The sequence below is a fragment of the Monodelphis domestica genome, chromosome 1 (assembly GCF_027887165.1).
Source record: "Monodelphis domestica isolate mMonDom1 chromosome 1, mMonDom1.pri, whole genome shotgun sequence".
In the NCBI taxonomy this organism is placed as follows: domain Eukaryota; kingdom Metazoa; phylum Chordata; class Mammalia; order Didelphimorphia; family Didelphidae; genus Monodelphis; species Monodelphis domestica.
Window position 1 is genome coordinate 432583888 of NC_077227.1, and position 26230 is coordinate 432610117.

Here is a 26230-nt window from a genome sequence, read left to right on the forward strand (position 1 = left end):
GTATATTTATGATAACTGTACAGATGATTGTTGTACCAGATGTCCCAAAAGTCTTGGTGCAGTTTTAAGAGTTGGGAAGCTATTTAATATGAGTAGCTAGGTAGCACAGTGGATAAAGTGCCAGTCCGGGAGACTAGAGGACCTGGGTTCAAATGTGACTATAGACACTGACTCTGGACAAGTCAGTCAACCACCATTGCCTAACCTTTACCACTTTTCTACCTTGGAACTGATATTTAGTATTAATTCTAAGATAGAAGGTAATGGTTTTTTAAAAAAAGCTATTAAGGTTTAAAATTGCACCAAGACTAATTGGGATATCCAGTATAATGATCAACTCTAAAGTTTTACATTGACAGGGACTATTATTCATTTTGTATCCCTACTATCAGGAATCTTACATTCTACTAGAGGGATCCAACATGTCAACAAATACATACACACATATGATAATTTTAGATGAATGGAGAGAGCTATATCAACTACAGAGAACAGAAAAGGCTTCCAGAAGGCAACAGTACATGACCGAACCTTGGCAGGAACAGAGGAGTATAAGAGGTAGAAGTAAAAAAGTGGGGAGAAAATACATTCCAGGCAAAGAGCCAAAAACCAGAACTGGAGTACCTACTTCAGGAGATAAGTTGGTCAGTTTGGCTTGAATGTAGAGTAAGGGGGGAGTCAGAAAAAAATCAGCTTGAAACCAGGCTGCAAAAGAATTTAAATGCAAAAAAAGAGTTGGTATTTTATCTTAAAGGTTAAATGAAGGATTGAAATTTCTTGAGCACAGGAATGACATGGTCAGCCTCATACTTTACGAAGATTATGTTGGCAGTTGTATGAAGGATGGATGGAAAGGAAAAAGTTTAGAAGACAAAAGTGAAATTAGGAAGCAGTTGCAATGGAGTCCAGGCAAATTCTGAAAAACAACTTCAAATTTTACAAAGTGACTTCACTAAAATATCCAATACCCTTTTACCCAGAGATTCCCTTGCTAGGCAAATACTGGTGGTCATCAATAAAAAATTAAAAAAAAAAGCTCTCATAGAAATAAAAATATAGCAACATTTTTTGTAGTAATAAATAACTGGAAACAAAGTAGATGGCTATCAATTGAGAAATGACTTAAGCTATAGTATACAAAAGTAATGGAATATTACCACATTTTAAGAATCAGTGAATATAATTAATAACAGAGAAGCATGGAAAAGACCTATATCAATGCTGGCAAACACAGGGTGCTCTATGGGCATTTGGCCACCCTCCTCACCCCCCATCCCCAAAGTTCCTTACTAGAAAGGCAGAGGGACTGGGTGGAGCTGCTCCCCCCCCCCCCCCGACTGTGCCTAATGACTTTTTTCACATCCCTCACCCCTCTGCCCAACAGCCAAAGGGGGCATACAAGGGGTAAGGTGGGTGGCTCACAGGTGGCAGAGTTTTTGGTGAGCAGAGCACTCGGGGCCCCTCCCCTCCCCCTCTCTACACTCCCTGAAGGCATTCCTCACTTCACCCACTCCTCTGCCCAGCTGCCCAATGGGAATGCTTCCTCTCTCCCCTGTGTGGAGGGTTTGGGGGGCAGGGCACAGAACATGGTCTCTAAAAGGTTCACCATCACTGACCCTATATGAATGGATACAAAGAGAAGTAAGCGAAACCAGGAAAATAGTATACACAGATGATAATAGTATAGTATAGTAGTAGTCTCTCGGTAACTGAGGATGATGATTGTCTTTGTGTGTTTTTGTGCACAAAGACACTTGTGCATGAAGATTTAAGTGGAAAAGTCGATGCACAGAGACAGTCCCACTCTCTCGGCATTGGAAGCCTGGGTCCATTGGCACATAATGCAAATGGAAAGAACAACAATAACAAAAGAATTGAAACTGAATACAATAAAATTATAACAATCAATCTTGTCTCCAAAGAAAAACAATGAGAAGGCAAGGTCCCTTCCCCAATTTTTTGCTGAGGTTGAGTGAAGACCAGGTGTGTGGAAATACTACAAATACTAGACCTTTTTTTTAATACATTGGTTAATTTTCATGAACTGTTTTCTTTGTGTTTTTATTATTTTTTTATAAGGGATGGCTACCTGGAAAAGGGCTTTACTGGGAAAGATAAGAGAGATAAAGATAAATGATATAAAAACAAAATATTTCAAAAAAAAATCCAGGCTAGAGGAAATGAGGGCCAGAACTAAAGTGATGGCCATATGAGCAGAGAATAGTACATGAAAGATGCTAGTGAGAAAATGTTAAAACTTAGCAAAAATAGATTAAATATAAAGAATTCTGTAAAAATGATTTGGAGCGGGTGAACTAGAGTAATTAGAAAGATGATGGTGCCCTCACTATCTAATGCAATATCTTTGTAAAAGAATTACTAAACTACAGAACTAAAATATCTAATAGAATTCTATCTAAGGAAGGAAAAAGTATGTTTAAATATGCATGTTAAGCAAAGCAGCCTAGGGAGAGAATGAGTTCAAATTGAATAGGAATGTGCTATTTTATCTATTTTATTTTAGTATTTTAAAATAGGTAGCTTTTTCATTAAATTACCCAATAGCCTAAAAGCTATAAATTTTCCACAAATTTATAAATCATTTGATTACATATAGACCAATTTTTGTTTCAAAATAATTTGAGGAAGTAATCCTGCATCACTAATCATTTTCTTATTTAACTTAAAAAATGTTTTTATATGGATAACATATAATCCCTGTCCACATAAAGCCTACTACTATCAGTATAAAAAATGCCCCTTATTTACTTATAATAGTTGGGTTTGGGTTGTTTGTTTTGTTTTGGGTTTTTGTAGCAGTCCACCCCTAGCTATGGGCAAGGGAAACAGTTAGCATGTACAGATTGTCTCAGAAGAGAGCATGCTCAGTCTTGAGCATGCTCAGTCTTGTGCTTGGCTAGGAAAGCCTCTGACCCTTGACCCCAACTTCCCACAGGTTAGGTGGAAAAACAGGTTTCTTTGTGCTCACCTGGCTAAGAGAAACCACACCTATACCTTGTCGATAACCAATGATAATCATCCCTATGTATTGTGTATATTTGCATATCAAAGAGATTAGCTCCACCTTCTCTCTTCCTCTCTTCCCTCTCTTCCTCACTTGGATCTCAGTTCCCACTGATGTCTGTCCTTGCTGGAGTGGCCAAGCTCCATCTTTAATCCTTCTCTATCTCTCTCACCTGGGACCTGGCCTTTGGCCAGGCACTTTCTTTTCTCTATCATCTCTCCGACCTGTGTGGTATTAAGTTTGGATCACTGGATGGGTACAAGCCTTCTGAGTAGTCCACTGATCGGAGTTTTGCTGTGGCTCATTGATAATTAATAAGGCCTGGATTTCTGATTCATTCCTGCCACCTCATATCTATAATTTGGCTCCGCCATCCCCCTTGTAGTATCCAAAACTTCTATCCTTCCTCTATCTTCCTACCTTAAAGCTTCTCTCCCCTTGGGAAGCTTTAGTTTTTTTGGAGGGGGGAAGATGGTTAAGTGATTTGCCCAGGGTCACACAGCTGACAAATATCTGAGGTTAGATTTAAACTCAGGAAGATCAACCTTCCTGACTAGTGTCAATATAAGTCTGGTACTCTATCCACTGTACCACCCAGCTGTCCTATATAATTACATACTCTTATAAGGTTTACACAGCACTTTACATATATTGTCTCATTTTAATCTCACAACAATCTTGCAGGTACTATTATTATCTCCATTTTACCAAAAAGGAAACTAAAGCTAAGAGGGATTAAATGACTTGCCCATGGTAACATAACCAGTAAATTTTTTATGTATAAGTTAAACTCATGTCTTCCAGACTCTTAAGTTTAGCACTCTATTTACCTCTAACCTCATACTTGTGAAGACTACAATTTATATAGAAGTCCTCTCAAATACTGTGGCATCCCACTTCAATTGCTTCAACCCTCATGATCTATAGCATCAACCTACTATAGCCACTTATAAGGATGGTAATAGCTAAGATTTCATTATTGCCCATAATAACCACTTCTATAATTATGAACTCTGAAATTCCCTTTCATTATAATTGACTTGTGCTATTTCACTCTCTACCTCATTCTTCCTAAACCTGATCTTCATCTTCAGCACAGCCTATAGTCATTTTATCATTCTCAGTTTTCTTAATCTATCACCTCTACCCTAGCTTCCCTTTCCCCCTTCAGATGAGACTCTAATCAATTAAATTATATACTGTCACTTCTTTCTACAATTCTCTTGTCCTGCTGCTGTTTGTATGTCCCCCACTGCTCTTCATTCCTAGATCACTCCTACCATTTAATTGCCTTATCTATTCTCAAATACCAAACAACGATGAAGGCACAGTACTCTGTCAATTGGGTTCACTCTAAATGATCTCAACTATGCCCTCACTGCTTACACAGAAAAACTTCTATTCCTTCACTGACTCTTTTAAAAAATAAGTTTCTATTGATTTTTTAAAATCATCATAATTTTCCCTACCTCCCAAAGAACCACTCCATATACAAATAGTTTTCTTTTAATTTTGTTTATGTTAGTTCTTTTGCTGGAACAAAGGTTTGCAATATTGGGTTTAACACCAGACAAACATAACTGGCTCCACATTGATGATTATACTTTGATTTAAAAATAAAAATAAATTAAAAACACATACAAACATATGGTGGAAGAAAGGTAGAGCATTTTACAAAGTCTTTTGCTGAGAGATGGAAATTAATTTTTTTCCTTGCCCTCAATGATCTTTTTAATTTTTTCCAATGTTTTATTTTTTCCCCAATTACATACAAAGCTACTTTTTAACATTAATTTTCTACAAATTTGAGTTTCAAAATCTCTCCATCCTTCAATCCCCGAGACATTAAGCAATTTGATATGTTATATATCTGTAATCATGCAGACTGTATTTCTATATTAGACATGTTGTGGAAGAAGATACATATCAAAAAAAGCCACAAAGAAAATAAAGTGGAAAATAATATGCTTTGATATGCCAGGAGTACTTTCTCTGGAGTTGGACAGCATTTTTCATCACAAATCCTTTGGAGTAATCTTGGACCATTGTATGCCTGAGAATAGCTAAGTCAATTACAGCTAATCATCATATAATATTGCTGTTATTAAGTGCAATGTTCTCCTGGTCCTATTCACTTCATTTTGCATCAGTTCACGTAAGTCCAAATTTTTCTGAAATTATCCTATTCATCACTTCTTCTAGCACAGTAGTATTTCATTATATCAGATAATGCAATTCATTCAATCATTCCCCAAATAGGGATCCTCTCAATTTCCGATTCTTTGCCACTACAAAAAGAGTTGCTCTAAATACTTTTGTAAAAATAGATTCTTTTCTCTTTTTATTGATTTCTTTGGGATACAGAACTGATAGTGGTATTGCTGAATCAAAACGTATGCACACATTTATGAGCCCTTTCAGTAATTCCAAATTGCTCTCTGGAACAGCTGAGTCAATTCACAACTCCACTAACCCAATTTGCCCATATCCCTTCCAATATTTATCATTTTCTTTTCTATCATCAGTCAAAATGATACGTATGAGGTATTACCTCAGAGTTGTTTTAATTTTCATTTCTCTAATCAAGAGTGATTTAGATAAATTTGTCATGACTATAGATGACTTTGATGTCATTATCTGAAAACTACTTGTTCAAATTCTTTGACTATCAATTTGGGAATGTCTTGGATTCTTATAAATTTGACTCAGTTCTCTATATATTTGAGAACTGAGGCCTTTATCAGAGACACTTGCTGCAAAATTTTTTTTGCCAGTTTTCTGCTTTAAAAAAAAAAATCTTGGTTGCATTGGTTTTGTTTGTGTAAAAACTCTTAAATTTAATATAATCAAAATTATCTGTTTTATATATCTTGTAATGCTCTCTATTTCTTGTTTGGTCATAAATTTGTTTCTTATCCATAGATCTGACAAGGAAACTATTCCATGCTCCCCTAATTTGCTTATGATATCACTTTTATGTTGAAATTATGTACCCAGTTTGACTTTATCTTGGTATACAGTATGAGATGATGGTTTATACCTAGTTTCTGCCAGAGTATTTTCCAGTTTTCCCAGCAATTTTTGTTATTAAGCATTTATCTCCAAAGTTTGGGTCTTTGGGTTTATCAAACACTAGATTACCATGGTCATTTATAACTGTATTATGTATACCTGATCTACCACTCTGGAAAGTATTCTTTTAAAGAAGAAACCCCTCCCCAGCATAATTAATAACATTGATAAAAAAAATGATAAAATTGGAAAGAAATTTTAAAAGACCGAAAACATGTAGTGGTCAACACTTTTGGACCTCTCACTTCCACCAAAGGATAGAATGGAAGTGTCTTCTCATAAGTCTTCTTTGAAATCATATTTGTTATTTATAATTTTACAGCATTTACTTTTGATTTTTTTGTGATTCTTTCCATGTGCATTATTATACATATTGTTTTCTTGGCACTTACCACATTCTGCATCAATATCATATATATCTTTCTGTGCTTCTCTGTATTAATTTAAATAATCAATTTTTATCACTATGATATTCCATTACATTTACATACCATATCCCCTCCCATTCTTTGCTACCATACTGATTTATATTGCCCTCAGTGACTTATTTCAGAGCTCTTTTCTCCTCAAGTTTTATCCCTCCCTCTCTAGATGTCCTTGCTTCCTACTTTACTAAGAAAATCAAAGTCATATCACACTGTTCTTATGAAAGTGAGGCCAATTAAAAGCCATAATAATTATTAACATTGATATCACAATGTATTTTGCATATTATATATGACATATGTATATATATATATATATAAAACAAAGTATTTTATATATTATCTCATTTGATCCTTGCAATAAGCCTATGAGGCAAGTGTTATTATTATCCCTATTATACAGTTACACGAGCTAGTAAATGGTCACAGCAAGATTCAAACTCAGGTTTTCCTGATTCTAAATCCAGCACACAATATTGAAGGGATTCAGAAAATGACTAAAGATAACCTGTAATAGAAGTAGTATACTAATAATTGTTCCCATGCAAATTAGATTCCTTTTAAAAGTATTAGAAGCTAGAAAAAAATTTTAATTCATCTAGAACAGTGGTTCTCAACCTTTCTAATGCCATGACCCCACAATACAGTTCCTCATCCATCAAAAAATTATTTTAGTGGCTACTTCAAAACTGTAATTTTGCTACAGTTATGATTCAGAATGTAAATACCTGATATGCATTATGCATTCTCATTGCTACAAATTGAGAGCTTGAGAACCACTGATCTAGAAGAACAAAAGATCAAGAGGAACAATGAAAAAACTGGGAAGAAAGGTGCCTGGTAGTACCATACATCAAACCATATCACAAAGCCATAATCATGAAAACAATTAAGTATTGGTTAAGAAATGGGAGTGGTTGAATAGTGGACATATTAGGTACACAACATATAGAAGCAAATGAGCACAGTAGTCTAGAGTTTAATAAACCCTAAGATCACAACAACTGGGTCAAGACTCAATAATCAACAAAAACTGTTGAGAAAATTGGAAAGCAGTTTGGCAAAAGCCAACCTCTCATAACACATACCAAGATAAGCTCTAAATGGGTATGTGACTCAGACACAAAAGGTCACATCATGAGGAGCATGGAAGAAACTACCTGACAAATTTATGAATAAAGGAAGAGTTCATGACCTAACAAAAGGTAGCGAGAGTAACAGAAAGTGAAATGAAAAATTCTGAATCTTGTGTAAAATTTAAAATATTTGCACAAAAAAATACCTATTCAGTTAAGAGAAGATGACAAGCAGGTAAATAGGAAAAAAAATTTGCAGTAATCTTCTCTGATAAAGATCTCATTTCTAAGATATATAGGTAAGTGAATCAAATTAATAAGAATTTGCCTTTGAGGGGGAAAAAACAATTTTTATTTTCACAATGCACAAGTCAGGAAATAGAACTTTAATCAGTTCAATTAAACAAGAGTATCTTCAATGATTATCCCTATTGACATGACTAAATTTTTCCTAACTACTGAATGACCTACAAGCATAGTCAGTCGGTCAGTTAACAAACAACTAAGTTGAGCAGCTAGATGGCTCAATGAATAAAGTATTTTCTGGGTCTAGAGTTAGGAAGACATGAGTCTTCCTGGCCTCAGACATTTACTACTTGTGTAACCTTGGGTAAGTCATTTAACTTTTGTTTGTCTTAATCCACTGGAGAAGTAAATAACAAATCACCCCAGTATCTTTGCCAAGAAAATTCCATGGCCAATATGGTCTACAGGATCATGAAGAGTCCAACATGACTGAACAACAACAGACACTTAAGCACTGAGGATATAAAGAAAGGCAAAATTTATGTACTGTAAAAATGGAGATTTGAATCCCAGACTTCAATTCCCAGAAGTCCTTGGCAGTTCCCAGAATTCCCTATAATATCACCTGAATTCCCACCTGGGCAGAGAACAAAAACTGTATTTAAACTGACTCTCTGCCTACTTCGGGTCTCTCTGCTTCCGCTTCTAAGCACACGAGGCTCTCTACCTAGCAGGCAAAATGTAAAGTAAGTGGTTGTGAAAGGGCTCTGTGCCTAGGCATGTGCTTTCTTATTTTGTATTTTCTTTATTTCTTAATCTTTAATAAACCTCATACAATATATTACTTTTAGCAGAGAAACTAATTTTAACTGTTATAGTACAAACAAGATATATACAGGATAATTTATTAACAAACAACAGAAAGAAAGAAGACCCCAGTATTTAGGCAAATCAAGAAGTTCTTCCTGGAGAAGGTAGGATTTTAGCCAGACTTGAAAGAAGCCAGGGAAGTCAGGAGGCAGAGATGAAGAAGGAGAGAATTCTAGGCATGGGGGACATCCAATGAAAAGACAGAATCAGAAGAGGGAGTGTTTTGTGCAAGAAAAAGCAAAGGAGGTCACTGTCACTGAATTTTGTTCCCATATCAAACACAAACTACTATGAGACTAACCTTGAACAGTCCTAGCCTGAAACAGTTATCTCAAAGAAAAGGTCCCAAAAAATATTTAAAAATCACATAAAAAAAATCACAAAAACATATACATATATATAGTACCTCTAGCAAAAAAAAAAAAGACAACTGAGAAGATACTAGATACTATACATTCACATGCTTAACTTCTTAAGTATAAAATATTTTGTTTTTGTCTATACACACATCAAAGGCATACATGAAGTCATGAGAAAAAACAGGTAGACTCATTTTTATTTGTTTTTACAATATGTTTCTTTCCAAATATACCTATTCCCTCTCTTACTGAGAGGGCCATGACCTGTAGCACACATCCCCAAAAAGAAAAAGAAATTTATTTATACTTACCAACTCACCAACTGTGCCTGAAAATACATACAGTATAGTATATTCACAGTCTCCCACATCTTCAAAAAAGTGAGGAAGTTGAATTTCTCTTCAACTGTGCATAATTACATAGCATCTTTTAATTTCTATTCATATTATATTTATTATTTCCCTGGTTCTCCTTACTTAACTTTGCATCAGTTCATGGATTTCCCATGCCTCTCTCTGTGTTCATAATTTCCTACGGTTCAGTAATTCCTCATTATATTCACATTCCTCAGTTTGTTTAACCATTCTCCAATCTATCAACATTTACTTAAGTTTCCCATTCTTTGATACCATAAAAAGTGCTATGAATATTTTGGTACATACAAGATCTTTCTTTCCTTGGGGTATATGATAAATGGTGGATTTTTTATTCAAAAGGTATGAGTATTTTAGACATTTTCTTTGCAATTATTAATTCCAAGATGCTTCCCAGAATGACTGTACTAAATCAAGATTCCACTAATAATGTATTAGTACGTTGATTTTCCATAGTCCCTACAGTACCATCTTTTTGTCATTTTGTCAAGTTTCTGAATGTAAGATGAAACCTAAGAGATATTCTGGTTTGCATTTCTCTTATTAGTAGTGAACTTAGAGCAATCTTTTCTATGGTTGTTAAAAGAGGATGACTTTCACATACAATTTTCTTCCACAGGCCACATCCTTACAGTTATACAATAGACAGAGATACAAATAACATGCCCCTATTTATTGACTGACCTTTTAAGATAAAAAATGCATACATTAAGCTACATGCTATCAGAAAAGGCAAAAAGTACATATGTAAATATATACAAAATAAATATGAAACAAATTCAAATTATCTAAAAAGGGTAGGCACTTATAAGAGAGTGGGGTTAGCAAGATAGTGGTGAAGATCCAGAAAGGTTTCATGTAGAAGTTAGCACCTGAGCCGAAGAAAGTAGGAGATTCTAAGAGGGAAAGGTAAGGATAGATATGGAGTATGGCCATGCAAAGACAGAAACTAGAGATAAGAGTACAGTATGTGAAGACCAATGTCTAGATTAGTAATGGCAAACCTATGGTACAGGTGCCAAGGATGGCCACTCTCTGTGGGCACTTGGCCACCACTCCCTTCCCACCCCCCACCCTTAGAGTTCATTACTAGAAAGGCAGAGCGACTCAGACAGAGCTACTCCCCTATCCCTCTCCACCATGTCTGATGACATTTTTTCACATCACCTACCCCTCTGCTCAGCAGTCAATGGGAGCATGCAGGGGGTATGGTGGGTGGCTCACAGGCAACAGAGCTGGAGGGGGCAGGGTGTACCCAGCATGTGGGAGGGAAGGGGGCACAGCAGGGAGTCTGAAGGGTGGGCATGACACTCTGTCTGGGGGGTTTGGGGGGAAAGGGCCTGGCACTCCATCTCTAAAAGGTTCACCATCACTGGTCTAGATTTATTATGTGGGAAAGGAAATAGTCATTGAATAAATATAATGAGGCTGTAATGATAGGTTGCAGCCACATAGTAAAGGATTTTGCCAAATGGAGTTTATCTTTTCTCTGAGAGGCAATAGGAAGCCACAGGAATTTACAGAGTTGGAAAAGTGATAATGTCACAACTTTATCTTAGGAATTGCTTACCTTCTGAATGAAGAGAAAGAGGGGAGGAGAAAAGGAATTTGGAACTCAAAATTTTAAATAATAAATGTTAAAATTGTTTTTACATGTAATTGAGAAACAAATTTTATAATTTTTTTAAAACTTCATTTGAGAAAAATTACTTTTAGAAAATAGGTTCTGGCTTCTATGATCACAGGGGTCCAAAAGTTTGTAAAATATACAAGTTTCACTTCAATTTTTCTTTTCTTTTCTTTTTTTGTTGTTATTGGGTCTTCCCAGACTAGAGTTGCAGCAGCCACCTATGGGCTCAAACCAATAACAATCATGTGTGAAAGGAATCCCTTCCTTCTAGGATCCTGAACTTTCTGTTCATTTGCACCAGCCCACTGGCTTGACTGGAATGCTCCAAACAGAGACTTTGGGTTCCTGAGATGTGCTAGACCAATGCACAGGAAAAGGACATGATGTGGAGGACTATAAAAATGAGACTATATGGGGCAGCTGGGTGGCTCAATGAATTGAGAACCAGGCCTAGAGATAGGAGGTCCTAGATTCATGTCTAGCATCAGATGCTTCCTAGTTGCATGACCCTGGGCAAGTCACTTGACCTCCATTGCCTATCTCTTACCACTCTTCTACCTTGGATGATACTAAGACTGAAGATAAAGGTTTAAAAAAAATGAGACCGTAGAGTAGGCTGGGTGGGTCTTTGCTCTTGGAGAGTTTTGGTTGGGAGCTTGTCTGGGATCCAGCATTGGTGGCTTGGATGGAAGACATTCATGTGGGCTGGTAAAACTAGGGAGGCAGGCTAGGAAATCTATTTCCTTCTCTCCTTATTTCTTTCTTATATATTAAAATTAAATTGTTAAAGGTCACTATCATCCTTGTGACTTAAGTGTTAATTATTTTATAAATGGCTACCACACCAATTTTTCACAAATATCCTATTTCCAAACCAATTTCTAAATATTACACTTAGCATATTACACCTGGCATAATATTAATTTTTCAATATTGCAATTAACATAGAAGTTCTGAATTGCTCCATTTCTAACTTGAGTCAGTTGCCTCTTCCATAGGATGCTCTTACCCTTCAACATATTAAGAGTCAAGTCTCAGACGAGACGCCTCAATTGGCTTTTAGTCCTCCTGAAAATCAGAACTCTTGTGCTCAATGATCTAACACTCTCTCAAGAGCATCAGCTCCCCCAAGAGTAGGGATTATAGGTGTACACCATCATCACCCAGCCTCAATGTTTTAGAAGATGAAATGCAAAAAGTTACATATAATTATAATAGTTAGATCCTTTAAGAAATCCAAAATAGTTTTCCAAAGCTCAAACATACCTTTTCCATAATCTTTCTCTAGTTTTTCAGCCAAGAAATTAAATATTTAAATAAATTTCAGAGTATTAGGAAATAATGCATAGAGATTATAAACAATAATGAATTTAAGTTCCTTGAAGGAAAGATATATATATATACACACATACATATGTATGTATATATGTATCCCTAGCACTGAGCACAGTGCTTGACACAAAGGAGCTTAATAAGTGTTCATATGAATGTAAATTCATTCTATAATATGAAAATTATAATTTGCCACTGAAATTAATTATTCTCAATTAATTAAAGAAATATTTGTTCTCTCTACTCAAAGTTAAAGTATATACACCTATTGCAAATTTCATGTACTAGTGATTTTTTAATTTCCAAGACCAAGAAAAATTCCAATTTTTCATGTCCTGTCTTTTTATCAATAGAGTGGTTAAATCATGTTAACAATAAAATAAGATTTATATTACTTGAAACCTAGGTACCAAAAAAAAGCAGACTTTCACTATTTATTCAAACTTATCATTGAGAGATCTACAAGCATACTTCATTTTACTCAACTTTGTTTTATTTTGTTTTGCAGATATTGTGTTTTTTTACAAATTGAAGATCTGTGGCAATCTGAGTTAAGCAAGCCTATCAATGCCATTTTTCCAACAGCTTATGCTCAAATCATGTCTGTGTGTCATAATTTGGGAATCCTCTTAATATTTCAAATGTTTTCATTATTATTAAATTTTATAGTGATCTATGATCTTTGATGCTATTAAGGAAATTACTTTGGGGTGCCACAAAGAGTGCCCATAAAAGACCAACTGATAAATGTGTTTGACTGTTCCTTCTCCTGACATCCTTGAATTATATTGATTTACAATTGAATTACAATATTGAAATTAGACCAATTAATAACACTATAATGACCTATAAGTGATCAAGTGAAAGAAAGAAGCCAATTGACACTGGCAAATTTCTCTTGTCGTCTTATTTTTTAAATTACCACAGCCACCCCAACCTTCAGCAACCACCTCCCCATCTGGCATAGCAGCCATCAACATCAAAGCAAGACTCTCCACCAGCAAAAAGATTACTACCCATTAAAGATCCAAAAAACAGTTAGCATCTTTTAACAATATTTCAAAATTAAGACATATAAATTGTTTTTTTAGATATGATACTATTATACATTTACTAGACTATGGTATAATGCAAATTAACTTACATGCACTGGGAAACAAAAAAATTAATGTGACACAATTTGTTGCAATATTCACTTTTTTATGGTGGTCTGGAACAGAACCCCAAAATATTTTTGGTATGCCTACATATAAAAGCACAAGTATTTCAGACTGAGGTGCTATTTATAATTATAATTACAAAATATTTTTGTGTTGTTCCACATCCTCTGAAGATGAGCTTTTCCTTTTTCCAGTAGTCACTGGAGCAGTCATTTCTTTTATTCACTTAGAAAACTTTCAATGGCTCTGTATTATCACTCAAGGACCTCTACAACTTAGCTCCAAACTATGATTGTCACATTATTCCACTTAAGGGCAAACAGATTATTCACTATTCCCTAAAGATACCTGCCCCCTTTCCTGATGTCTTTGCTCATGTCACCATTTCCTCTGTCACTCTCAATATCAATCTTTAGCTTTTGAAATCCTACCCATCATTCAGGGCCTTGCTCAAATATCACCTTCTCTGGGAAAGGCTTCCATGATCATCATTCCAAATTGAAATGATTTCTGCTTCATATGAATGTTAGCAGTGCTTTGTTTATACCACTCATACATTTATCATATATCTGCCTTATTTAACTACACTTATATCTGTGTCATCTCTCTTATTCACTGTAAACTCTATGTGAGTGGGGATCATTTGTCTTATTTATCTTTGAATGAGGCAGAATAGTATAGTATAACAGTGAACTTGGAAGTCAGAAGAGGGTTATTCGCCATTAAAAAAAGGCTATGTGATCTTGGAAAAGCTACAATTTCTAACCTTCATTTTCCTTGTTTATAAAAGAGAATCACTATATTGCAAAATTGTTATGAAAATCTTCTAAAAATATGTAATGTGCCTCATGAACCTTAAGTATAATGAATTATGAAAAATGATTTTGAGTTGGAGTCCACAAACAGAAGCAGCATGTTAACATGGAAAGAGTAAAGTGAAGGCAGTTTGGGTTCCAAACCTGGTTCTGCCACTAACTTGCTACATGTCCCCTAAATAAGTTGCTTAGTCTATATTGTCAGATTTAATAAAGGAGAACAGGTTCTCGGTTCTGCTAATGATCAACAACAACAAAATTTAATTGGGGGGAGGGGAGAGAGGAGTATACTTTGGCCCAGCAAGACAAATCAATTTCCTATTCAACCTGAAGCTATTTTCCCATGGACTTAGAAACTCCACCATACTAACCCTGACTTAAATCATGCTTCATCAGAAGAATCAAATGAAAATAATTCATCTTAAACATTTAACTAGTTTAAAAGGATAATGGTTGAAACATGGTCCGTCTTGCACAAATATGGGGATAATTTTAGATTGAAAAACTCTAAGCCTGCCAAGGGAATCTGAGAAGACTTTTCTATCTTTGTCTCCAATGTTAACCTACGTATTTGTGTGCAAAAATAGAGATAGATTAGTCTCTCAAATGCTACAGTGAAAAGTGACTACTATGAACCTAAAGACCTCACATGGAGTTATTTATGAAGTATGCAAAAAAAACCCAAACTCAACCACTGAAAATATCAATAAACCACCTAAGCAAATTAAAAGCAAATTAGATCTGATGAAATATTTGCTTAAAGATTCGCCTGGATATTGAGTAACTTCTCTTAAAAAGAAAAATCATAAAGAGGAAGTACAGACTACAATCAGTCAAAACTTGAACTCTCTCAATATATATAAATAAAAGCAACAAAATACAAAGACATTATCCCACAAACACACCCACACACACAGAATTAGTAACTGCTTTGGAACTTTGAATCTGCATCTGGCAAATTCTGGAGTGGGTATAAACAAAATTCTTATCATGCCAAGCAGAAATGTTTCATTTATTCAGAGTACTGCAAGCAGGCAGTATTAGAAGCAGAGAAGAGACACAAATTCAATTACCCTTTTCTTAGAATAGTCATTCATCTGCCAGTGCCTTTTAAAAGACTCCTCCCTGCTAAAATTGTGAATGTTATACTCAGGCTTTCTGTTTCATACACAGGGACTACATCCTAGTACACGCTAAACACCAGCAGACCAGACTTTCTACAGTGCAAGTTGGTGCTCTCAGTCACCATAGAAAGGGCAGTATAGAAAAATGCAATCACTACATGGACCAGCACATGACACGTTTGAACACGCCTAAATGAAACAGGAAAAGCACGTTCCCTTTGAGGTGCAAAAGGAAAAGTCTCAGGATGTGTACTAGAAAATGATAAACAGAAAGATAAATAGGTTAAGAGGTATAGATGATAAAGTGAAAAAAGTTGACTGTTAAGGAAATAATCTAAATACTGTAAGAGACATGGGGGAGAGAACCAGGGTAGCAGGGTACTTGGAACCCTACCCATCCCCCAACTGGCATCATTCCTATTTTGACCAGCAAAACCATATAAAAGATGACCACTCCAAGTATAAAGTTTTTTTTGTTTTGCTTTGCTTATTTTTGTTTATTGGGGGATAGGGTGGGAAGAGGATGAAAACCACAAAATAGAAGAAAAACAGCTCTCTTTCGGGCACACGGAGTTCTCCAAATCATCGATCAAACACAGGGGCAGCACAGTTCTATGGGATTCCCTGGGAAACATGCCTATTAACTAGTGCATGCAAAGAAATACTGAATAACCTGCAGCTCTGAAAGCTCTAATTCGGCGTTCCAGGGAATACAACTACTTTGGAAAGATTAGGGGCTTTCCTCCTTGGCCAACTTCGGGAGAGGGAGGGAGGGAACCTACGTGAAACCTGGTTAAGCTCAGATTTGAGAAGATATGAGTCATAAGCAAGATTTACATACATTTCTGACCCAGAGCTCTGGTGATACACAATGTTTATATACTAACCTGGCATGGAGGCGATAAGCCCGTACCCAACAATCCTCAATCATCCCCGTCCCTGATAGACGAGGAGGGTCTGGGGACAGACCAAGCCAAGGAAGAGATGGTAGACTGAGAGAGCACAAAACCAGGAGGAACGAATGCTGTCTCCTCTTCTCTAGAGAAACTCTTAGCAAAAACAGTGCGAATAGCTTCTGTGCCCCCAATCTAACGCCCACACCGTTCCCAAAGTATCCTCCACACCCGGGATCCCGGGGCGCCTCGGTGCTGCTGGCCTCCACCCCTGTTCCTCCGCCTGACCGTCGGGTGCAGTGACAGGTGTCAGCAGGAGGCTCAGTGGCTTTGGATCCGTCTCGGCCCAGCGCTGCAGTCCCCGGCTTCCCCGACCCCAGCTCCTCTGGAGGGGGTGGGGGTGGAGGGTGCTCACAACAGCCCCGAGATCGGCTCCACAATCCGAGCCTCACAGCTCCTCCCGGCTTCCGTCCTTTCCCGCCGCCCCCCGCGGCCCCGGCCCCGAGGAGAAGACAAGAGCACTGAGCAGCGCATACCACTGCCTCAGACCTCCCCTCCTCGAAGACAGGGACCGACGGACCGCAAAAAAGACGTCCCACCCGGCCAAAACCCAAGGCTCGACCCCTACCCAATTCCCAACCCTGCCCGGAGACTCAGCTCCTCACCTGCGACGCGTCCTCGCCCCCCGCGCCCGCGACGGCCAGTCTGTGTACACCGGAAATGACGTCATGCGCCCAGTCCCGCCCCCCCCTTGCGGCTGCTGGCGGCCCTGAGGCTGACTGACTGATAGACTGGAAGGCTGACCGTAGTGCAAGAAGGGGCGGGACTGAGGCCGGGACCGCGGGGGATGGAGGGCTATGGAGGGTAGAGGGGATGGCAAGGAGAAGTGAGCTGCCTGGAGGCGGTGCCCCTAGGTGGGAGGGGTTCACTGCTAGAATGTCTAGGCTGCGGTGATGGGGGTCTTAGCTGGCTGGAAAAGCAGATTAGGGGCGGGGCGGGGCAGGGGTTCCTGGGAGCAAAGTCCCTGAGGGTCCGCCTGGGGGATTCCCCTGTCACCTCGCGGGCCCCGGACTTGAAAGGCTAGAACGTTAGGTCTCATTCCTGAGTCTGAGATGTAAATCAAACTTCATCCCGTCCCTCATCTTACAAAAGGGGAAACTGAGCCCTAAGAAAAAGGATTTACATCCTGAGTTCTGAGGCCGAATCTAACTACAAGCTCTGGGTTCCATCTCCAGCATACTGCAAGTTAAACACACACTAACACTCAATCGATAAATGAGCATTCATTGAAAAGAGCCGACTTAGATACAAGCGAAAATCCCTTTCAAGGAGCTTAAAATCAATCCAGAGGAGACATGTATATAAGTGCAACTTGACTATATATAGGTACATACAAAATATTACCTTTTATCTATTTTGTCTAGTGGTAGTCTCTCGAGAGAAAGGAGGAAAAACTGGAGAGAGCAGGAAAGACTTTATGTAGAAGGTAGTGCTTGCATGATCCTTAAAGGAAAATAAGTATTCTGAGAACCAGAGGGGAGAGAAAAGTGCATTCCATGCTTGGGGTCACAGCCAATGCAAAGGCAATGGAGATAAAAATCCACGTAGGAGGATTGATCAGGTTAATTTGATTGTATCATAGTGTACACCAAAGGCAGTAATGTGTATGAAGACTGGGAAAATAAATAGGGACCAGGTTGAGAAAGGTTTTAAATGCCAAATAAATGCCAAATATTTGAAATAAAGATATATTTGAAATAAAGAAATTTATATTTGGTTCTAAAGGTAACAGGGAACTGTTACTGAGTTACTATTACTGAGTAGGTGACATGATTAGACTCACCTTAAGAAAATCACTTTGGCAGCCATATAAAGCCATTAAATTGGAGCAGGGAGACATTTGAGTCAAGGAAACAGGGAAACCAATCAAGCTGCTGTTGCAATAGGCCATAGAGGTCATGAGGGCCTAAACTGAGGTCTGGTGGACACTGAGTAGACAAAAGGGAAAGGATGCAAGATGTAGCTGTAGAGTTGAGAGGACTTACTAATTGATTACATTTATAGGATGAGAGAGTGAAAATGAATAAATAAATGAATATTTATTAAACCTTTACTGTATCCAAGTCCTCCCTGAACACACCTCTTGTGTTAAACCTTTTGCAAGACTGCTTATCTATCTTTTGTGTCTGCCACCAAATTCACCCAATTCACCTGTGGCTCCAGAAAACTGTAGAATGCATAGCTACCACATCTCAGTAAAACCATCTTGGCAGAAGGAATAATTAACTAGGTTATGGGTAACTGACAGGCCTTTGGTGAGTTAGGGGAATGTCTAACCCAAATCCCTGGTGGAATGGGTGGATAAGAACAATTTGTTCATTTTGTTCCAATGGCCATGAAGGCATCCTGAAGCAGGTGCTGTGGAACACTTAGAACTTGGTCATACATCAAAGATACAAAGTCATCCATTGCATCTTGAGCTATTACCAGTCAGCTTGACTTTTTTTCTTTCCACTGAACTTGGATGACTCTAGAAGAAAGTAAGGCTGATGACTGTGCAATTCTACCTCACTTAAATCCAATTCATGCATGATTCAAGACTTTACCCCATGATGGTTCCATTCAGAATAAAGAATGAACAACACTGTGCTCCAGGCACCGTGCGAAGTGTCAGTGATACAAAGAAAAAAAGAGAGACAATCCTTGTTCTTAAGGACCTTGTGTCTAACATTAAAAGACAACATTTATAGGTGTCTTGGTAGCCAGGGAATAAAGTTTTGTTCTGGGGAATCACAAGGATGGCAGATTTATGAATACAGTAGTCAATTGACAGTCTTTTGTAAAGCAATGGTATTATTGATTTAATGATAGTCCAGAAAAAGAGTTGAAATTAGAACCCAATTCCCAAAACATTTCCTGCTTTCCTTTGTATGACCCAGTCAACCACATATGGAGTATTGAATCCAGTTCTGGGTTCATAATCACTATGAGGAAGAACATTGAGAACTCATTCAGTGGAAGATGATTAAGATGTGTGAAGGACTGGAGACCACAGTACATGAAGGTTAGTTGAAAAATGTTAATAGCTAGCATTTGTATAGCATTTTAAGGTTTGCAAAGTATTCTTTTGTTCCTTTTTTATTTTTGTGATCTTGTATGGGGTTTTCTTGTCAAAGATACTGGAGTGGTTTGCCATTTCCTTTTCTAGCAGATTAGGCAAACAAATGTTAAATGATTTGCCTAGGGTCACACAACTAGTGAGTGTCTCAGTGTGGATTTGAATTTAGGTGGTCCAGACTCCTGGCCCAAGGCTCTATTCACTAAACCACCTAGCTGCCTCCTTTGATCCTCAAAACAACCCTGTCTAATAGATGTTATTATTATCCCCATTTTACAGCTGAGGAAACTGTAGCTGAGGTTGTGACTTGTTTTGTGTCACACAGCTAAGGAAGTAGCTGAAGCAGGATTTTAATCCAGATTTTCCTGACTCCAAATCCAACACTTTCCACCTAGTTGAAGGGCAAACAGGATGACAGTGGTGAATGTAGAAGGAAAATTATAATAATGGAAACAAAGATAATGAGCTCTGTGAAACTAGAGGGAAAGATAAGCTCATTTCTGAATAAGCAGGGAGGAGGAGGAAGAGGAGCCCCAGAGTTTCAGTGGACAAGACATTCTTAGCTTGGAACTTTAATAATGGGTTCCAGAAAAATCCTCAAGGCCCTTCAGTCCTGGTGCTACTAGAGTTATGTGCCTAACCTGGTCTTACCATGCAAACTGGACTATCAAACAATTGATTCTCCTCCTCACAGAAAAGAATGGCCACTGTTAGATCAAGTACAACATAAAAAAACCACTAAATTGTCCCTATTACATCTTTAGAGATCAGCTGTCCCAGTCCCCTTTCTCTAAGGAAGAATGACTATCAGGATAAATAACTACTGAGTATGAAATCAACAGGTGAAAGATGGTTAGATATGACACAATTGGGTGTGGTGTAGTCAGGACTGGAACAACCCCATTGGTTTCATCATGATATGTATCTGTGTAACCTGGTTTATACTTGGCCATGTTCCTGCTCACTAAATTTGCACATTTAAAGTAAAGGCCACTTCTTTAACAGGGGTTACTTCTTTTGCTCTAAGGTCATAAGGGTCTTCCTTTTTGCTCCGTAATCCAAGATCACAATATTGTCCTCATTCAGAGCCATCCCAATGAGTCCTGGTTGTGCATTCCTTAGGGCTGCTTTCTCAACATGGGAAACTCCTAGAATTTTGAACTCAAAGGTCAACACATTTTCAGAAGCTGGTGTTCTCCAGAGCTCAATCACTGCTCTCACCTCCCCTTCTCCCATCCTCTACTGCCTCCTCATTCCTGCTTATTGGAATCCTTAAAACTCCTCCATACCCTCAGAAATTACTTTATATTTATTTTACATATATATTAAATAATTAATTCTCTGGGTACAGATTTTTTATCCCCAGTAAAATGTAAGCTCCCTGAGGGCAGAGATTATTTCATTTGTGTATTTTTTCCACATAAATCCTTATTTGAATTGAATGATGCCATTCATTCCAGATCAACCAGTACAACCAGATCCTCTACATTCCTGTTCTCATTGCCCTCAAAAACAGCTGTGGTTGGATAAGTACATAGTAGAAAACAGGAACACACAGTGTAGTCATAACCAGAGGCCTTGGGGCCTCAGTGATAGTAATGCCAAATTGTTTCTGAAAAGGAAGTAAAAGTGATTTCAGGATATTCTCTGAGGAAAGAACATTCCTACTTGTTTGGACACCCTCAGTTTTTAGATGAATAAAAGCAGTGACACATAATGGTAAAGGGGCTCCTATCAACCAACAAGGATTTTTTAAGCAGCTATTATGTGCAAGGCATTGTGCCAGGTATTGGAGATACAAATACAATAAATGAAATAATCCATGTTGATAAGAAGCTGATGTTTTAATCGGAGAAAACGAGGACACATATATGTTATATACAGAATAAATCCACCATAGTTTAAAAAGGAGGATACTTGAAGTTAAGGGAATCAAAAAGGATCTCATTTAGAAGGTGGTACATGAACTACTACCTGAAGGAAGAAATGGAATCTATGATGCAGAGGTAGGAAGGAGGAATTCTGGGTGAAGGAGATGTCCAGTACAAAGGCAAGGAAATGAGAGACAGAGAGTGTTTTATATGAAACAGAAAGACTAGCTTTGTCTTAATCCCAGAGTATATAGGAGGGGAGTAATGTATGATGAACCTGGAAAGATGGGTTTAAAGCAAGGTTGTAAAGGAGTTTAAAAGATAGATGAGAGAGAGAGAGAAGCATTTATTGGGAATTCACTATTCTAAGTACTGTGAATATAACATGCAAGTAGGTATAAGGATAAGGTGATAGATAAACTAAGTCATATCACCCCAGTATAAATAATAAGATACTATCCATATCAATCACAGATTTCAGAGTAGGTGTAAAAAGTCTTTGAAAGGTACTCCTTGAAGTGAAATGACATCATTTAGAAAGTGTTTTCTTGGTACCCTTTGTGCCCAGTGTAATGGGGCTCTACCTTGCTCATGCCCAGATCACCTAATACATAGGTACCAAGATCAGCTTCTGGAAGATATGTTTTTGTCTTCTATGTGGGTAGTATTCTTTCAGTTGGCTACATAGCTGGAATAGGTTTTTTTTTTTTTTAACCCTTACCTTCCGTCTTGAAATCAATACTGTATATTGGTTCCAAGGCAGAAGAGTGGTAAGGGCTAGGCAATGGGGGTCAAGTGACTTGCCCAGGGTCGCACAGCTGGGAAGTTTCTGAGTTCAAATTTGAACCTAGGACCTCCCATCTCTAGGCCTGGCTCTTAATCCACTGAGCTACCCAGCTGCCCCCTGGACTAGGCATCTACTTTAAAAATTACCAAACTGAAACAATCTCATTCTTTATTTCCAGTTGTGTCCAGAAAAAGTCCTATTTACAAGGCAAATAGGTAGCACAATGGATAGATCACCAAGTCTAAAGTTGGGAGGAGGTCCTGAGTTCAAATTTGGTTTCAGATACTTCCTAGCTGTGTGACCCAGGGTTAGGCACTTAAACCCCACTCAACTACTCCTTACTGCTTTTCTACATTAGGACCACTGATACTTAGTTGATAGAAGGGAAAAGTTTAAAAAAAGAGATTTAGTTACCCATAGTCAATCAATAAACAACTACTGTGTGCCAGGCATTGTCGTGAGCACTGATATTACAAAAGTAGATAAAAGACAGTCCCTTCCCTGGAGGAACTCACAATTTAATGGGGAACAACATACAAATAAATATGTACAAACAACCTACATATGAGATTAAATGAAATAATAAAAGAAAGGCACTAGAATTAAGTTAATTTGTTCAGTTATTTTTCAGGCATCTCTAATTCTTTGTGACCCATTTGGGGTTTTCTTGGCAAAGATACTGGAGTGGTTTATCATTTCCTTCTCCAGCTCATTTCACAGATGAAAAAAACTGAGACAAACAGAATTAAGTGACTTACCCAGGGACAAGCTAGTAATTATCTGAGGCCAGGTTTGAACTCAAAAAGATGAAACTTTATGTCTACAGGTACACTGTCCATTGTACCATCTAAATGCCCTTTAGAATTAAGGATTGGTTAAAGCTTCCTGTAGAAGGTGGAATTTTACCTGGGACTTGAAGTCCAGAAAAGCTTGGCAGCAGAGATGAAGAAGGAGAATATTTCAGACAGTGGGGAAAACTAGAGAAAATGCCCAGAATCAAGAGATGGAGTATTTTTTAAAGGAATAATGTGGACAGAATTACTGAATCAATGAGTACATGATGGAGGAGTAAGGTATAAGAAGTCTACAAAGGCATGGAGAACTAGGTTATGAAGGGTATTGAATGCCAAACAGAAGATTTTTATATGATTATAGAAGTGATAGGGAGCCACTGGAGTTTATGGAGAGTATGTGTATGTGAAATGGTTGGATCTGTGCTTTAGGAAAATTACTTGGACAGTTAAAAGGAAATGGACTTGAGTGGAGAGAGACTTATGGCAGGCAGACCAAATTGCAAACTGTTGCAATAATCTATGTATAGGGGCAATTAGGTGACTCAGTGAATAGAGAGTGCCAGGCAAAAGACCTGAAGACCTAGGTTCAAATCTTTCCTAGTTGTGTGATCCTGAGAAAATTACTTAATCCCAATTGCCTTACCCTCCCCACTTTTCTACCTTGGAATCAATACTTATTATCAATTCCAAGATAGAAGATAAGGATTTTTAAAAATAGTCTATGTCTGAAGACATGAGGGCACACAGCCCTGGCACCATGAACTGAACTGGGTAAAGAAAAGGACTACCTTCCCACCTCTCCCTAAAGGCCCTATAGTATAGCCCTGAAAAATTGGTTTAGGGCGGTGATGGTGAACCTTTTAGAGATAGAGTGCTGGACCCTGCCCCCACACCATCCCCTAGACTGAGTTTGGTGCCCACCCCCTATACACATACCAAGTGCCACACCATGCCCTGGCCAGAGACCACTCCAGCTCTGCTCCCCTCCAGCAATGTGCCACACTGTAAGTTATGTTCCCCTCAAACCTAGCTCCTCTCCAATCCCACCTAAAGAATCACCTTTACAGGAATCAGATTCAACAGGTTGCTGTCTGTGCTGATTCCTCACACAGCATGTGAACCCCACCACCACCACCAATGCCTTACCCCAAGTGGGGGGTGGGGAGAGGAAGTGCTGTCATTGGGCTGCTGGGCAGAGGGGTGAGGAAGTGAGGAATGTCCTCAGGTGCATGGAGAGGGGGCCAGGAACTGCTCTACCCCAAGTCCCTCTGGCTTTCTAGTAAGGGGATATGGCAGGTGACTACAGGCATGCCCACAGAGAGGGCTTTACATGCCCCTTTTGGCACATATGCCATAGATTTACTATCTCAGGTTTCGGTTTTTATTTGTCCTTTTCAGTTATAAGCACAGGTGAGCAACTAAGTGGTATCCCCAGACCTAGAATCTAAATCTAGCTATGGCAACTTGACAGCATTCCAGGCCAGATTTATTGCTATCAAGGAAGCCCTGAGAAGTCAGGATGCTTGGAACTTAAACAAAGGCAGAGATTTAATCTTGAAATTTGGAGGGACTATGCTCTCTAAGAACTGGGTGAAACTATGAACTTAATTCCCTTCCCCTCCCTAGAGATTCAGAGGTACCTCTGGAATTCTGGGGAGATATAATCTCTGGGACCCAAGAGTCATCTGTAAGAATAAGGATAAGGAACATTAGAGCTTTATAGGCTATAAGTGGAATTTATCTGGGATGCAGTTCCTGCCCTCAAGTACTTTACAAATATTACATTTTATCCTCAAAATAGCCTGAAGATATAAATACTATTATTATTCCAATTTTACAAAGAAATTGAGGCAAGCAAAAAGTTAAATATTTGTCCAGAATCACACAGCTAGTAAGAGTCTCAGGTTTGGATTTGAACTCAAGTTTTCCTAAATCCAGGTCTAGCTCTGCATCTACTGTGACACCTAGTTGCTTCTTTATAACACAGGAAGGCAAGCTGGAAATAGGGAGAGCTTTTAGGTATTGAGTACAAAGTTCCAGTGGGGAGGTGAGGCTGATGAGCAAAGTGGAGGTGATATGATTTACAGAAGTTGATATTTTATTTTAGGGGCAACGAGAAGCCACTGGAGTTTATTGAATGGGGAAGTGATATCTGTGCTTAAGGAAAATCACTCTGGTAGTAGTGTGGAGAATGAAATCAGGACAGACTTGAGGCAGCCAAACCAATTAAGAGATTATTGTAATAATCTAGGCAAAATGTGAGGGCCTGAACTAAGGGGGTAGCTATGTGAGCAGAGAGAAATGTCTGTCAGAAGTGGGTGATATTGGGGAGGAAGAAATGGCAACATCTGGCAGCTAATTAGATATATAGGTTAAGGAAAACTGAGGAATTGAGGACGATACCAAGGATATGAACCTAGGCAATTGGAATTGGCTACATCCATAGGGAAATTTGGGAGAGTGTGTGTTGGGTGGGGGTGCGGGGAAGATAATTAGATCAATTTTGTTCATATTAAATTTCAGATATATTGGAGACATTCAGTTTGCAATGTCCAATAGGCAATTAATGACACAAGATTGGTTACTTTTTATATACAATACATATAAATTTGTAAAATGCATACATATATACATGCCAGCATCATATGTCATCACCATAAATATGATCATTAAACCAATAGGAGTTGATGAGGACACCAAGAGTGTAGAGAGAGAAATGTGGAGGGCCTAGTAGAACAGAGCCTTTTGAAATTCAGGCAAACATTTCCCAGCATCAAAACCCACCCAAAATTAGAAAAACTGATCTAATAGACTAATTTTATTAATGAATATTGCTGCAAAAATCCCAAGTAAAATACTAGCTGAGACTACAACAACATATCACAAAATACTATACATTGTGATCAAATAAAGATTTATACCAGAAATACATGGATGGTTTATATGTGTGTGTGTGTATGTGTGTGTGTGTGTGTGTGTGTGTGTGTGTGTGTGTGTGTGTAAGGAAAACTATCATAAAATTGATTTGTTAACAACAAAAATAACAAAAATCACGATTATATATATAGATCCAGAAAAGACCTTTGACAAAATACAACATTCATTCCATGAAAGACAATTTATATGTGCATATCTTTTTGTGGGGTGCTACCTTCAAAGGTGCAAGGAGGGGAAGGAGGAGTTAGGATATCTGAGGATAAATTTTACTTAAAAATTTTTTCATTAAGGGGGCAGCTGGGTAGCTCAGTGGATTGAGAGC

At 38.0% G+C, this 26230-nt stretch overlaps 1 protein-coding gene across 4 annotated transcripts in view; it reads right to left on the bottom strand.

Annotated features, from left to right (window-relative positions):
* GARRE1 (granule associated Rac and RHOG effector 1) overlaps nucleotides 1-17137 on the bottom strand; it is a 126793-nt gene extending 109656 nt beyond the window's left edge. Inside the window, exon 1 of one of the 4 annotated variants that reach the window (XM_001365190.4) lies at nucleotides 17067-17137. The gene's annotated coding sequence lies outside the window, so the exon portion shown is untranslated. Of the gene's footprint in view, nucleotides 1-628; nucleotides 1018-16395 lie in introns of those variants that run through there. The other 3 variants (XM_016422822.2, XM_056822450.1, XM_056822442.1) reach the window with 3 other exon arrangements.
* Nucleotides 17138-26230: the final 9093 nt, after the last annotated feature.